Genomic DNA, 15,350 nt, shown 5'->3' on the forward strand with positions numbered 1-15,350 from the left:
TCCTTTCAACCTAACCGAGACATGAAGATTCTGTACCCTCAAAATTTCACCTTTAAATGACCTCCATTTCGCTATTACATCCTTCGCAAAAAACAGATTGTCCCAATCCACTCCTTCTAAGTCATTTCGCATCTCCTCAAAGTTAGCCTTTCTCCAATCACAAATCTCAAACCTGGGTCTAGACCTATCCTTCTTCATAATTATATTGAAACTAGTGGTATTGTGATCACTGGACCCGAAGTGCTCCCCAACACATACGTTCGTCACCTGACCTATCTCATTCCCTAACAGGAGATCCAACACTGCCCCTTCTCTAGTCCGTACCTCTATGTATTGCTGCAAAAAACTATCCTGCACATATTTTACAAATTCCAAACCATCCAGTCCTTCTACAGAATGGGCTTCCCAGTCTATGTGTATAAAATTAAAATCTCCCACAATCACAACCTTGTGCTTACTACAAATATCTGCTATCTCCTTACAAATTTGTTTCTCCAATTCTCGCTCCCCAGTAGGTGGTCTATAATACACCCCTATAAGTGTTACTACACATTTTCCCATTCCTCAATTCCACCCAAATAGTCTCCCTAGATGAGCCCTCTAATCTATCCTGCCAAAGCACCGCTGTAATATTTTCTCTAACAAGCAATGCAACACCTCCTCCTCTTGCCCCTCTGATTCTATCACACCTGAAGCAAAGAAATCCAGGAATACTTAGTTGCCAATCACAACCCTCCTGCAACCATGTTTCACTAACAGCTACAACATCATATTTCCAGATATCAATCCATGCTCTAAGCTCACACCTTTCTTACAATGTTCCTAGCATTAAAATAGATCAATTTGAGAAACTCTCCACCTCTTCCTCTCCGTTTATCCCTAACAATGCAATCAACTTCATTATCTTTTCCTTCCTTCTCCCCTACATCTTCAGTCAGAGCGCTCCCCTTCACTATCACCTTCCTATCCTCCCTCACACACTGTCTACTAGCTTTCTCTATTTGTGAATTAACCTCCTCTCCCCTAGTCTCTTCAAATTGATCCCCACCCCCCAACCATTCCAGTTTAAATTCTCCCTAGTAGCCTTAGCAAATCTCCCCGCAAGGATATTAGTCCCCCTATGATTCAAGTGTAACCCGTCCTGTTTTTACAGGTCACACCTGCCCCAAAAGAGGTCCGAATGATCCAGAAATCTGAATTCCTGTCCCCTGCTCCAATCCCTGAGCCACGCATTTATCCTCCACCTCGTTCCATTTCTACTGTCACTGCCGCGTGGCACAGGCAGTAATCCCGAGATTACTACCTTGGCAGTCCTTCCTCTCAACTGCCTTGCTAACTCCCTATATTCTCCTTTCAGGACCTCTTCCCTTTTCCTACCTATGTCATTGGTACCTACATGTAACACGACCTCTGGCTGTTCTCCCTCCCACTGCACGATATCTTGGACGCGATCAGAAACATAGGCACAAGGCACCAGGGAGGCAAATTACCATCCGGGTCTCCTGATCGCGTCCACAGAATCGCCTATCTGACCCACTAACTATCAAGTCTCCTATTACTAATGCATTCCTCTTACTTTCCCTACACTTCTGAGCTTCGGACTCTGTGCCGGACGTACGGCCACTGTTGCTTCCCCCAGGTAGGCTGTCCCCCACCCCCACAACAGTTCTCAAACAGGAGTACTTATTGTCAAAGGGTACAGCCACTGGGGTACTCTCCAGTACCTTCCTCCTCCCACCTGAGTTTCTTTCCAGTGTCCACAGAATCGTCTGTCTGACCCCTAACTATAGTCCCCTATCTCTGCTGCCTTCCTCTTCATTTCCTTGCCCTTCTGAACCACAGGGCCAGACTCTGTGCCAGAGGTGTAGCTGTTGTTGCCCCCTCCAGCAGTACTTGAACAGGAGAACTTATTGTCAATGGGGACAGCCACAGGGGTATTCACTAGTACCTGCTTCTTGCCCTTCCCTCTCATAACAGTGATCCACCTGTCCGCCTCCTGTGTTCCCGGTGTGACCACCCGCCTGTAACTCCTCTCTATCACCTCCTCACTCTCCCTGACCAGAGGAATGCAATCGAGCTGCAACTCCAGTTCCCTAACACGGTCCCTTCGGAACTGCAGCTCGGCGCACTTGGCCCAAATATGGACGTCCGGGAGGCTATGAGACTCCAGGACTTCTCACATCCGACACAGAGAACAACAAGCTGCCCTCACACTCATACTTCCCCTTTCCTCAAATAACAGGAAATACGGAAACCTAAACCTACCTTGCCTCGCCCGCTTCCGCCTAAGCCCATTGAACCCAAGCCCTTTAGCCTTCTCTCTGCTCCCGCCTCACTCCGCTACCCACAAAACGACGCTGCCCACTGCATAAGGCTGTGTGCTTTTTAAATCTTCCCCGCTTCACAGCCCGACGTCACACGCCTGCGCAGTCCCACCTCTCTTAACTCCGATGAGAATGAGAAAAATTCAAGATGGCTCCCGCCGCAATCCCGTTCGGATCCTCCTCCTTCCTTCTCCAAACATCGATTTTAGTAAGGCATTTGACAAGGTTTCACACGGTAGGCTTATTCAGAAAGTCAGTAGGCATGGGATCCAGGGAATTCAGAATTGGCTTGCCTACAGAAGGCAGAGAGTCGTGGTGGAGGGAGTACATTCAGATTGGAGGGTTGTGACTTGTGGTGTCCCACAAAGATCTGTCCTGGGACCTTTACTTTTTGTGATTTGTATTAACGACCTGGATGAGGGGGTAGAAGGGTGGGTTGGCAAGTTTGCAGACGACACTAAGGTTGGTGGTGTTGTAGATAGTGTAGAGGATTGTCGAAAATCACAGAGAGACATTGATAGGATGCAGAAATGGGCTGAGAAGTAGCACTTCTCAGAGTTCAAACCGGAGAAGTGTGAGGTTTTACACTTTGGAAGGACACACTTCAAGGCAGAGTACAAAGTAAATGGCAGGATACTCGGTAGTGTGGAGAAGCAGAGGGATCTGGGAGTACATGTGCACAGATCCCTGAGAGTTGCCTCACAGGTAGATAGGGTAGTTAAGAAAGCTTATGGTGTGTTAACTTTCATAAGTCGAGGTACAGAGTTTAAGAGTCGCGATGTAATGATGCAGCTCTATAAAACACTGGTTAGGCCACGCTTGGCGTATGTGTCCAGTTCTGGTCGCCTCACTATAGGAAGGCTGTGGAAGCATTGGAAAGGGTAAAGAGGAGATTTACCAGGATGCTAGGACTTCACTCTTTGGAGAGAAGGAGGATGAGAGGAGACATGATCGAGTTGTACAAGATATTAAGAGGAATAGATAGAGTAGATAGCCAGCGCCTCTTCCCCGGGGCACCACTGCTCATCACAAGAGGACATGGCTTTAAGGTAAGGGGATTTCAAGGGGGATATTATAGGAAGTTATTTCCACTCAGAGAGTGTTTGGTGTGTGGACTGCACTGCCTGAGTCAGTGGTGGAGGCTGATACACACAGTAGCAATCATATGACATTATGATCATATCCCGATGGGGAATTTGCCTGGCAACCCATTTACTTCAGACATACATCAACCAACATCGCATTTATTCTACAAGTACTTGTACCGTTCCTCGTCAGAGAACGATGGGGAAAAACATTAATTTCACTACGTTTCTTATTTGTTAGAGTGCGCTGTTGGTATGTGTAATTAGTAACAGGACATTCACCCCCTCAGTCCTGTTCCGCCATTCTCTATGATCACAGCTGGACAGTTATCTCAGAGACTCATGCCTGCGACCGCCTGGACCAATTCACTTCCTTGTCTGTCAAGGATCTCTCCGCTGCGGAATTAAACTCACTGAAAATAATCCCTACTTCTTGTTTCATTTGAGGAAGAGAAATCCAAGCACACACTACTACCACCCCAAATAGCGTGTGGAATTAGTAACCGGACATTCGCCCCGTCAGTCCTGTTCCGACATTCCCAATGATCACAACCGGTCTGTGATCGCAGTGGGACATCCGTGCGATCGCCTGGAACACCTCACTCCCTTGTCTGTCCAGAAACTGTGCCCTGCGGAATCTAAAACATTGAAAAAAACCTCTGCTTCTCATTTCCTTTGAAAACAGTTCCAACTCATAAAAATAACATCATCTACCTTCACCTGTTTCAGCTTCCCCTGGAATAGCAAATGATAGTATTGATACGGTAGAAAAACGAGAAATAATTACAGTGACAAGTTGGGTTATTGAAACACCATAACACAGCCCAGTCCAGACCCTGTGCTAACCTGGTGCTGGACTCCTGAGTCTGGTTTGAGTGAATCCGAGCATCTGAGACCCTAACAGTAAGTGAGCACAACCTGAGCAATGTTCAGTTGGTAACATGCTCATAAACCTGAACTTCAGGCTATTCAGCATGTTAAGCCACACCTTGTTCTGCAACGCTTGTAGTGAAAAACGCAAAAACTCGTTTCTAACATGTGGTTAGAGCCAAAAGTACCACTTCATTGCGCGACCTTTCTGTGGAAAATTTGATCTACTCCAGGGAGGGAGAACAACCTGCATCCTGCTTCAGTTCTGTTGGTGTCGTCCGTTTGATTTATTGGTCACCTTGTGACCAGTTTATTGTCGGATTATAAACTCCAGCTGCAGCTCAGGGCAAAGATCGCTGTGGGTTTATTGCACAGAGACAGCAGAAGGAAGGGCGCTGTCAACTCTTGTAAAATATTCTGCATTTGGAGTCATTTATACTTTGTTTCGTTTTGAACATTGACATTCCCTAAGTGTGTCCCAGATGCCTGGAGCTGACTTGAAGGTCAACCTGTTTAGAAAGAACCATTTTTAACAGATGTTCGCAGTTGGTCCATTACAGTAATGGGCCAATTGTGCAGCAACTGTGTCGAGATAACAACCGGTCAAAGTCGACAGCGAGATAAGAACGCCCTTCCCCTTCACTTTATTGCTCACTTACTGGAAACAAGTCACCATGTCAACATAGAATCAAATGAAACTATGATCATTTCCTGCTGGCCAATTTGGCAGGCATTGCCCTTATTTTACAAATACATCTACTGTTCCACGTCTGAGATTGATGGAGAAACACCAGAAACTAAATTCACTTTGTCTCTGATCTCTGAGTGTGCGGCTTGTATGTTGAATTAGTAACAGGACTTTCAGCCCCTCACTCCTGTTCCGCCATTCTCAGCAGGACATAGCAGGACTGTGATCTCAGTGACACATCCCTGCGACCGTCTGCAACACTTCACTCCCTTGTCTGTCCAGAATCTGTGTTCGGCGGAATTAAACACATTGAAAGAAAGCTCTGCTTCTCTTTTCCTTTGTGGAAGAGAATCTCAAAGAGACACTAGTTCCAGCTCAGAAAAATAACCTCATCTATCTTCATCTGTTTCAGCTCCCCCCTACAGTAGCAAACGTGTTCTCCACATTCCTGTCTAGACTCCGTGTGATATTCAATGTCCCCAGCAAGGGCTCAACTCAATGGATCTAACCACCAGTGGAAAAAATCTCCTCACCTCCTAAATAACAGCGAATGCAATCAACTCCCCGTCTTAGTCGAATGCCAGCGAATACAGCGCAGTGGTCAGCGTTGAAGTGGACGGGCAATCGCAGCGGAAGCGCCCCGGACATGCACTCAGCGGTCACATTATTAGGTGCAGGGCGTTCATAGTAAAGTGCCCAATGAGTGTAGAATTTGCTAATTTTATCTACAGCCAGTGAAAATTACCACAATATCTGTTAATATAAATATCACTGCCGGATCTACCTCGTCTTTCCGTAAAGCCGTGCAATTTCAATGATAATATTGATATGGTAGAATTATTAGTAATACTGCCGTTACAAATGGGCTTATTAAAACACGGTATACAACATATACAGAATAATCGAACACCCACATCCGTAAAGCCGCGCGATTTCAATGATAATATTGATAGAACCAAAGAACACCACCACCACTTCAGCACAGTACAGGACCTTCAGCCCTCCATGTTGTGCCGACTCATGTAATCCTTAAAAAAGTACTAAACCCACACTACCCCATAACCCTCCATTTTTTATATGGTAGAAACATTAGAAATATTGCCTTTACAAGTGCACTTATTAAAGCTCTATAACACCGCCGAATACAGTCCATGTTCCTACCTGATGTAGAACACCCGGGTCTGGTTTCTGGGAATCCGAGCATCTGAATTTTATGGACACTAACAGTAAGTGAACACACCCTGAGCAATGTTCAGTTGATAACACGCTCATAAACCTGAACGTCGCCCTATTCAGCATGTAACGCCACACCCTGTTCCACAACGCTTGTGTTAAACCACACAAAAACTCACCTTGCTTCAATGAGTCTTTCTAACTTGTGGTCCGAATCAGAATTAATAATTCAGTGCGCGAAATTTTACCACCTCCAGAGAGGAATCATAACCCGCATCCTGATTTCGTTCGGTTGTTGCTGTCGCTTGGATTTATTATTCACCTTGTGACCAGTTTATTGTCAGATTATAAACTCCAGCAACAACCCAGGGCAAATATCGCTGTGGGTTTATTGCACAGAGACAGCAGAAGGAAGGGCGCTCTCCACTCTGATGGAATATTATGCATTTGGAATAATGTTCTCTTTCGATCAGCGGACATCCCCTTTCTCCAGATTTAAATGTGCCCCCGTAGCCTGGACCTGCTCTGATTTTAACTTGGCTAATTTAAAAGCCATCCTTAACAGCTGTGCGCTGTTGTATCATTAGGGTAATGGGCAAGTGGGGAGCGGCTGTGCCGAGATTGCTATCTCCCAGAGATAACCACCGGTCAAAGCCGACAGCAAGTTATGAATGCCCTTCTCCTTCAGTTTATTGTTCACTTACTGGAAACAAATTGCAGGATCACAGCGCCATCATATGAAATTTAGACTATTTCCCGCTGGTGATTTTGACTGACAGCGCATTTACTTTATACATATATCAACCGTTTTTCATCAGTGAGTGATGGAAGAACTCGAAACATTAAAATCACGGGGTCTCTTATTTGTCGGATGTTGTTGCTGGCATATTGAATTAGTAGCAGGATATTCGGATATTGAGGAAATAACAGAGGTTAGAGAGAGGTGAATACGTTGATGTTGGGTACTTGGATTTTTGAAAGGTCTGTGACAAGGAGCCACACTCGAGACTGCTTAGCAAGCTACGAGCCCGTGGTGTTACAGGAAAGATTCCAGCATTAATAAATCGGTGCCTGATTGGAAGGAGGCCTTCTGGTCTTACGGAAATGCAGCTTCCCTGGAGGTGGAGGAAAGAGGTGGAAGAGGCAGTGGGAAGACATGGTTTGTCAGATCTGAGAACGAGTTGAATGTACCATAACCTTCAGACTGAATCAGAAAACCATTCTGAGGGTATTTGAAATGTCAGACGCAGGGGAGATGTGATCTCATGTCCAGAGGGCAGGGGTTGTGTCTCCATCAGACCCTCAGTGAGCTGGTTCAAGTTACAATGTGCAGGGATGAAAGCACAGTGTTTTCTGGGCTGGATTTAATCACTGATTCTGACACAGTGCGAGGGTTAACTTTGCTGGAAGGCAGCAACATTAATGGAAGAAGACACAGAAACTTCATCGGTTGCCAGTTGTTTAGCTGACGTGTCCAATCTCTTTGCTACCTTGACTGAAACAGATACTCACAGTGGTGAGAAAGGGGTGCAGTCTGGCTCATTTCAGGTTGGAGGGGGGTGTGGAGCTTTGAAATCAATGCCTTGCGGTGCCACCATCGTTAACTTAGCATGTCCGGAGTGGTGGATCACACAGCACGGAAACAGGCCTTTGGCCGACCATACCTGTCCTGACCATCCACTCACTGTCTACACTGGTCCCATTTATCAGCACTTGGTTCATAGCCGACTGTATCTCGGCAGTTTAATGCTCATCATGATTATTCCCTGGATCACGTCTTGAATGATGGATCAACATAAGGTACTCGCCAGTTCTCTAGGAGCCTGCTGGTGGCTAGGCAGGACACAAGGATATTGATCAATGCCACAGCAATCTCTCCACTGGCCTTTCCGTGTAACTTGGGGTATATCCCGTCAGGCCTTAGAGTCTTATATGCCTTAATGCACTTTAAGAAACCAAACACTGTCTCCTTCTTTGTTTCAAAATGCCCGAGCATACTGGTACTCTCCTGCCTGATCTCCCTATCCTCCGTGTCTTTATCCTTGGTAAATACTGATATAATTTACTCATTAAGGTCCTCACACGCATCCCCAGGGGCTCTGTTTGATTCGACCTTCCTGAGCTTTGCATACTTTTCCTTTTCTTGATTGACTAAATTCATCACATTTAAGGTTCTCTGACGCTGCCAATCTCTTCATCTCTTCATACAGGAATACACCCATCATATACTCCATGCAGATGGATAAACACCCTCCACATGTCAGATGTGGACTTGTCAGAAACAGATGTCTCCCATTAACTCTCTATAGTTCGTGCTTAGTTCATTTGTAATTTACCCTCATCCAATTCTTTACTCTCCCGCAAAGTCTACACTTTAATTCTCTATAGCTGACTTAAACTTAAGGAGTTCTGCCCTAACCATTCACCCACCAAATGGTTGGGTATCTAGTTAGCATAATTACCCAGCATCAGTTTCAGTACAGCTCCTGCTTTGTTGGTCTATTTACATCCTGATTTAAGATGTCATCCTAGATAGAAAATAGTTCAAGCTGGAGAATCGGGGAGTTTTTAATAATCAAAAGAAGGAAATTAAAAAAAGAATAAGCAGATATAAGGTGAAATATAAAGGCAAGGTAGCTAATGATATAAAATATCAAATAAAGTATTATAATGAAGCACAGTCATATATCATATTCAATCGTGATTAATATGCATAAAATCTAACATGGCCCGGTCTCCAATGTTCCCACTAATTGCTATTTTTGCCGCTGCGTGAATCAACCATTGCTCTGAGCCGGATATTTTCACACGGCCTGAAAAAGCGCGACATGTTTTTGCAATGCACATCTATCAACATTTAGAATGGACTGACAGAAAATATATACTTTTGTATTTATCCATTAATGGAAGGATATGATAAATCGTAGTGCAACAAAGTAAAACTCAGATTTCATGAATTTTTTCCAGCTGCATTTTAATCCATCTTCACTGCAACAGAGGCTCAGTGACGAGAGCATTTTAATTACAGTGCTGCCGCACACCGGCGCAGCTCAGAGGGATCTCTCTCTCTCTCTCTCCCCCTCTCTCCCCCTCTCTCCCTCCCTCTCTCTCCCTCTCCCTCTCCCTCTCCCTCCCTCCCACCCCACCCCCTCCTACCCAAACTGACTTGTCAGCGGCAACCTGTTGTTGGAAACAGAAAAATCAGCACTAAATCTCACCAATATTCACTTTTGAGATAGGTGACTGCCCGTATAAATGGTAAATGCACTAAATGGCCGTGTTATTAGGTACAACTGTACAGCCGCTCATCAAAGGGAATCTGTTAATCGCGTGGCAACAACTCAAAGGATAAAATATGCAGATATGGTCAAGGGGTTCATTTGTTGTTCAGGCAAAACATCCGAATCTGGAATAAATGTGGTCTAAGTGACCTTGACTGTGGAATGATCGCTGGTGCCAGACAGGGTAGCATGAGCATTACGGAAACTGATCATCTCCTTGGATTTTCACGCACAAGTCGCTCGGTTTACAGCGAATGGTGTGAAAACAAAATGAAAGAAAATCCAGTGAGCAGCAGTTCTGAGGGTGAAATGCCTTGTTAATGGGAGAGATCAGGGAGATTGACCAGACTGATTAAATCCGACAGGAAGCTGACAGTAACTTAAATAGCCATGCGCTCCAAAAGCCGGGGTGCGGAAGAGCGTCACTGAACGCCGAACATCAGATTTGGACGGGGTACAGCCGCGGTAAACTCCGAACGTACACTCAGAGGTCACATTATTAGGTACAGGAAGTAGATAAGAATTGTCCGCTAAGTGTAGACGTCCATAATTTCAAAAACTGCCAGTGAGATTTACTACAGGATATTATTATTTTAAATATCACTGCCAGATGTACACCGTCTTTGCTCACAAAATTACACAGAATTTAAAAAAAAAAACACGCATCCTTAAATACAAGCAATCTTGTAGATGGTATTGAACTGGTGGAAACTCTAGAAATGCTATCATGATAAGTGGGGTAATAAAAGACCATAACGACCCAAATTTACCATGTTGAAATATCTCAGGACTATCGTAACATTGCCACTCTGACACACATTTTCTATCTACCGTTGGAATTTTTAGAGAATGTCATTACTACTGTGTGGGAGTCTGTATATAATCCCCATCTGGGTCTTTGTCCCCTTGCAGTTTCCTAGCTCTACCCACAATGATTCAAAACCTTCCTACCCTATATGATTTGATTTGATTTCATTTGATTTCATTTTCATCAAGAGTCACGCCACCCTTTCTGCCGACCTCTCTGTCCTTTCGATACAGTGTGTCTCGTTGGATGTTAAACTCCTAGCTGTAATATTCTTTCAACCACGATTCAGTGACACCCACAGTATAATACATGCCAATCTGTAACTTTGCTGCATTCATCTATTATTCCGTATACTGCTCGCCTTCAACTGTAACACCGTCAGTCTTGTACTCTCCCTTGCCCATTTTGTCTGCGTTGTACGTTGCAGCTCATCCCATTGACTGTAGTTTTGCCCTATCATCAGCCTCGCCTTTCTAGCAGTATCACTGTACATTGCCTCTGTTTGTGAACCAACTACCCAGGTTCTGGAAAACCTGTCCACAAGGATATTGGTTCCCCTGGGATTCTGGTGTAACTCTTCCCTTTTGTACAGGTCATAACTTGCCCAGACGAGATCCCAATTGTCCATATATCTGAACCTCTGCCTCCTGCACCAGTTCCCCAGCCACTGCCAAATCATTTTAATCTTGTCCTCTCTGGCACGTGGCACAGCAGGCAATTCAGAGATTACTACATCACTGAACATTTTGAACTTGGCAGCGAACGGGTTACAGCAGCAGAAGACCATAAGAGCTTAAGACATAGGATCATAATTGGGACATCTGGCCAATCAAGTCTGCTCCACCTTTCAATTATAGCTGATCCTTTCTGTTCAATCTGTGTCTGAATCCCAGTTCCTGGCCTTCTCCCCGTAAACTTTGATGCCATGTCCAAGACCACAAACATACACTCAGCAGCTACTTTATTAAATACAGGAGGTACATACTAAACTGCCCACGGAATGCAGACTTTGATATTTGTATCAACACCCACTGAAACTTAGTACACGAAACTTTATTTTAAGTATCGCTGCCAGATGCATGTCTGTTTTCCTTAAAAACACACACACAGAAAAAAAATGCTTCCATGTCCCTAATGCACCACAGTTTTAAAGACGATATTGAACAGGATAAACACTGGAAATCCTCTCCTGACGAGGGACGTATTGAAACACCACAACGTTCCCCACCCAGTACGGTCTCTGTGTGTACTTGGTGCTGAGCTTCTCTTTCTGTTCCAGCGAATCCGAGTCCCTGAACTTAGTGGGTGCAAACAGAAAGTGAACACACCGTGAGCAAGATTCAGATGATAACACACATATAAACCTGGGCTTCACATCATTCAGCATGTAATTCCACACCCTGATCCACAGCGCATTATATGACACTAAAGCTGATTCAAGCAAATAATTATATTGTGCTGTTCGGTCCAGGCTTCCTATTGTGCCTCAGTGCACGGTGACACAGATTACATCCAGTATCTGTCCACAACTCGATCTGCGCCAGGGAGCAACCGCGACCCGCATCCCGGCTCCGTTCAGTTGGTGTCAACACACTAATTCATTGCAACACGCTCAGAATGCTGGAGGAACTCAGCGGGCCAGGCAGCATCTATGGAGAACAGTCGACATTTTGGGCCGAGACCTTTTGGCAGCACTGCTTTCTAGAACACCTACACTCCATCCGCCAGAAAAAAACGGTATCTCCCAGTGGCCGGCCATTTTAATTCTACTTCCCATGCACATTCTGACATGTCAATATATGGCCTCCTCAGTTGCCATGATGAGGAAACACTCAGACTGGAGAAGAAACACCTTATATTCCGTCTGGGTAGCCTCTAAACTGATAGCATGAATATCGATTTCTCAAACTTCAGGTAATAGCACCCCTCCCCTCACCATTCCCCATCCCCCTTTCCTTCTCTGGCTTTATCTCCTTGCCTGTCCATCGCCTCCATTGGGTGCTTCTCCCCACTGTTCCTTTTCTATGGCCTTCCGTCCTCTCCTATCAGATTCCCACTTCTCCAGCCCTGCATCTCTCACCAATCAATTTCCCAGCACTTCATCCCTCAGCCTTCCAGTTTCACCTATCATTTTCTGCCTCTTCCTCACTCCCCTCCCCCTCCTTCTAGCTCTGACCTATCATCTCTTTTTTTGTCCGGTCTTGCTGAAGCATCGTCTGTACTCTTTTCTGTACAGTTTGGCCTACTGAGTTACTCCAGCATTTTGTGTTTGTTGCTTGAATTTCCAGCATCTGCAGATTTTCTCTTGGCATTAATTTGTTGTATATTTGGGGAGCAATTATTTTTCAGACTATAAACCACAGCGATAGGTGAGGACAAAGATCCCCGTGAGCTTATAGGAAAAGCACAGCTGCAGGACGGGCACGGTCAACTCTGGTGAAAAGTTATGATTTTGAACACCGAACAGTCCCTTTCGCCAGATTTAACTGTGCCCCAAATGTCTGGAGCTCCACTGATCTCAGAGTCAGCCCTTTGATAAAGCAAACTTCAATATTTGTCCACAATGGGGCCATTACAATAACGTGCAAGGCAGCAACTGTGTCGAGATTACAAACTGGAGATAACCACACCCTCACGAGTACAGCAAGATAAGAATATATTTCACCTTGAAATTAGTGTTCACTTATTAGGAATAAGTAACGATCGATCAGATAAATTTATGATTAATGTGTCTGTTACTTTCCTCCTGTCACTGTGTTTCCTCGCTGTTACTCATACTTTACAAATAGCTGAGCTGTTTCCCTTTACTGAATGATGATGAATCCCTTTAGCATTAAATTTGCTAGATGTGTTTTGTCAGCCAAAGGATGTTGATGGGAGATTTAATCAAATTCACATGCTGAATTTACTGTGACCGATCTGGTCTGTGATCTCAGCACCTTAATCCTGCTTCTCACCTGTAGCATCTCACTCACTTGTCCTTCAAAGACCATTACAGTGCACAGATTACAGTATTAATTGTAATAATCTGCTTCTGCTGAATATTACGGAGGCCATTCCAATGAGACACCAGACCCAGAGAGAGACAGAGAGAGACACAGAGAGAGAGAGAGAGAGAGAGAGAGAGAGAGAGAGAGAGAGAGAGAGAGAGAGAGAGAGAGAGAGAGAGAGAGAGAGAGAGAGAGAGAGAGAGAGAGAGAGAGAGAGAGAGAGAGAGAGAGAGAGAGAGAGAGAGAGAGAGAGAGAAAGAGAGAGAACATCTCAATTGCCAACTGGCGGTGCCAGTCTGATATATTTTTTTTAATTTCCCCTCCCTTTTCTCTCTCTCTCTCTCTCTCTCTCTCTCTCTCTCTCTCTGACCATTACTCTGCCTGTTCTCCATCTCCCTCTGGTGCTCCCCTTTCTTTCTCCTTTGGCCTCCCGTCCCATGATCCTTTTCCTTCTCTAGCTCTGTATCCCTTTAGCTAAGCACCTTTCCGGCTCTCAGCTTCACCCCACGCCCTCTGGTCTTCTCCTATCATTTCGCGTTGTCCCCTCCCCCTCCTACTTTGAAATCTCTTACTATCTTTCCTTTCAGTTAGTCCTGACGAAAGGTCTTGGCCCGAAACGTCGACAGTGCTTCTCACTATAGATGCTGCCTGGCCTGCTGCGTTCCACCACCATTTTGTGTATGTCTCTCTGTCAAGCCTTCTTTTGATCTCCCACCTACCGACACACTTCTGAAAGAAGGGAAACAACACTGCAGGTGGTGATCCACAACAGGTCTCATCAACCGACTATATAATGGACCATCACATCTTTACACCCCTCCCAGCCCCCACCACCTGCTATAAACTGCAGAGTGGGTAGTTCTCATAATTTCGCCCTCTCCCTGCAGCTACCTACCGAAATATCGTAAATGGTAGACAGATAGTGTCGATCCCGCCTGCGATGGAATAAGCAAAGCGAATCCTCAGTTCCCTCTGTCGGGGATCGGTAAATCCCCGAGTGTGGACGGATCGGCTTCCTGCTGTTTCAAGCAGTAGCCCGGGGTCAGTTCCGAGATGCGGGAAGCTCGCACCTCCCGAGCCTTTGCTGATGATTCGGAGCTCGGTTGAAAGTGCGGCGTTTCCGATAACACCGCCAACTACACCGGTTTCCCGCGGGACATGCACAGGAAGTCGGTGCATTCAATTAGACGAAAGGAATTATTAATTCATTTAAAAGCAATTCGGTACAGTTCTAATATCGATCAACACAATACGTTATCAACCCCATTCGTGTTCATAAAAGTGGCTAACAGTCTTTGTGATGTTTATATTTCAATATATAGAGCTTCTTACCTTGTACAGCGGCTCCAGGTTCGGTTACCACCCTGTCCCAGTGAGGCTGTGTTACTGTGTAAGTAATGAACACAACCTGGTTAATGTTCAGTCAGCTCCTGATGATAATCATTAACTAAACACACAGCCTTATCAGCGGTTCTCTCCCTATCCTGTTCTTTTGTACAAGGTACGTTCTGTCTCCAACAGACATCTCCATGGAGATGAAATGTGATCTCAGTGATTTTGGGAGTGGAATGTTTGTCGGTGCCAGAGGGAGCAGTTTTATAGACAATGGACAATAGAAAATAGGTGCAGGAGTAGGCCGTTCGGCCCTTCGAGCCAGCACTGCCATTCAATGTGATCATGGCTGACCACCTGCAATCAGTAACCCGTTCCTGCCCTCTCCCCATATCCCTCGACTCCGCTGTCTTTAAGAGCTCTATCTAACTCTTTCTTGAAAGCACCCAGAGAATTGGCCTCTATTGGCTTCTGAGGCAGAGCATTCCGTAGATCCATAACTCTCTGGGTGAAAAAGTTTTTCCTCAACCCTGCTCTAAATACCCTACCCCTTATTCTTAAACTGTGGCCTCTTGTGGCCTCGGGAACATGTGTCCTGCCTCCAGCGTGTCCAATCCCCTAATAACCTTATATGTTTCAATCCGATCCCCTCTCATCCTCCTAAATTCCAGTGTTCTGGTGAAAACACTGTCATTCAAGCGTGAGGAAAGTTTAACTCTTTGTGGTACAGGGAAGAGTGATAGAACCAATGACGTGATGTAAAGTACATTAGCTGGGGTCTCGAAGGTCGACTGTTCTT

At 45.2% G+C, this 15,350-nt stretch overlaps 1 protein-coding gene across 1 annotated transcript in view; it reads right to left on the minus strand.

Annotated features, from left to right (window-relative positions):
- LOC132388930 (NACHT, LRR and PYD domains-containing protein 3-like) overlaps positions 1–15,073 on the minus strand; it is a 60,453-nt gene extending 45,380 nt beyond the window's left edge. The window contains exon 1 of the mRNA XM_059961337.1: positions 14,552–15,073. The gene's annotated coding sequence lies outside the window, so the exon portion shown is untranslated. The remainder of the gene's footprint in view (positions 1–14,551) is intronic.
- Positions 15,074–15,350: the final 277 nt, after the last annotated feature.

This window comes from Hypanus sabinus, unplaced genomic scaffold (assembly GCF_030144855.1).
Source record: "Hypanus sabinus isolate sHypSab1 unplaced genomic scaffold, sHypSab1.hap1 scaffold_436, whole genome shotgun sequence".
NCBI lineage: Eukaryota > Metazoa > Chordata > Chondrichthyes > Myliobatiformes > Dasyatidae > Hypanus > Hypanus sabinus.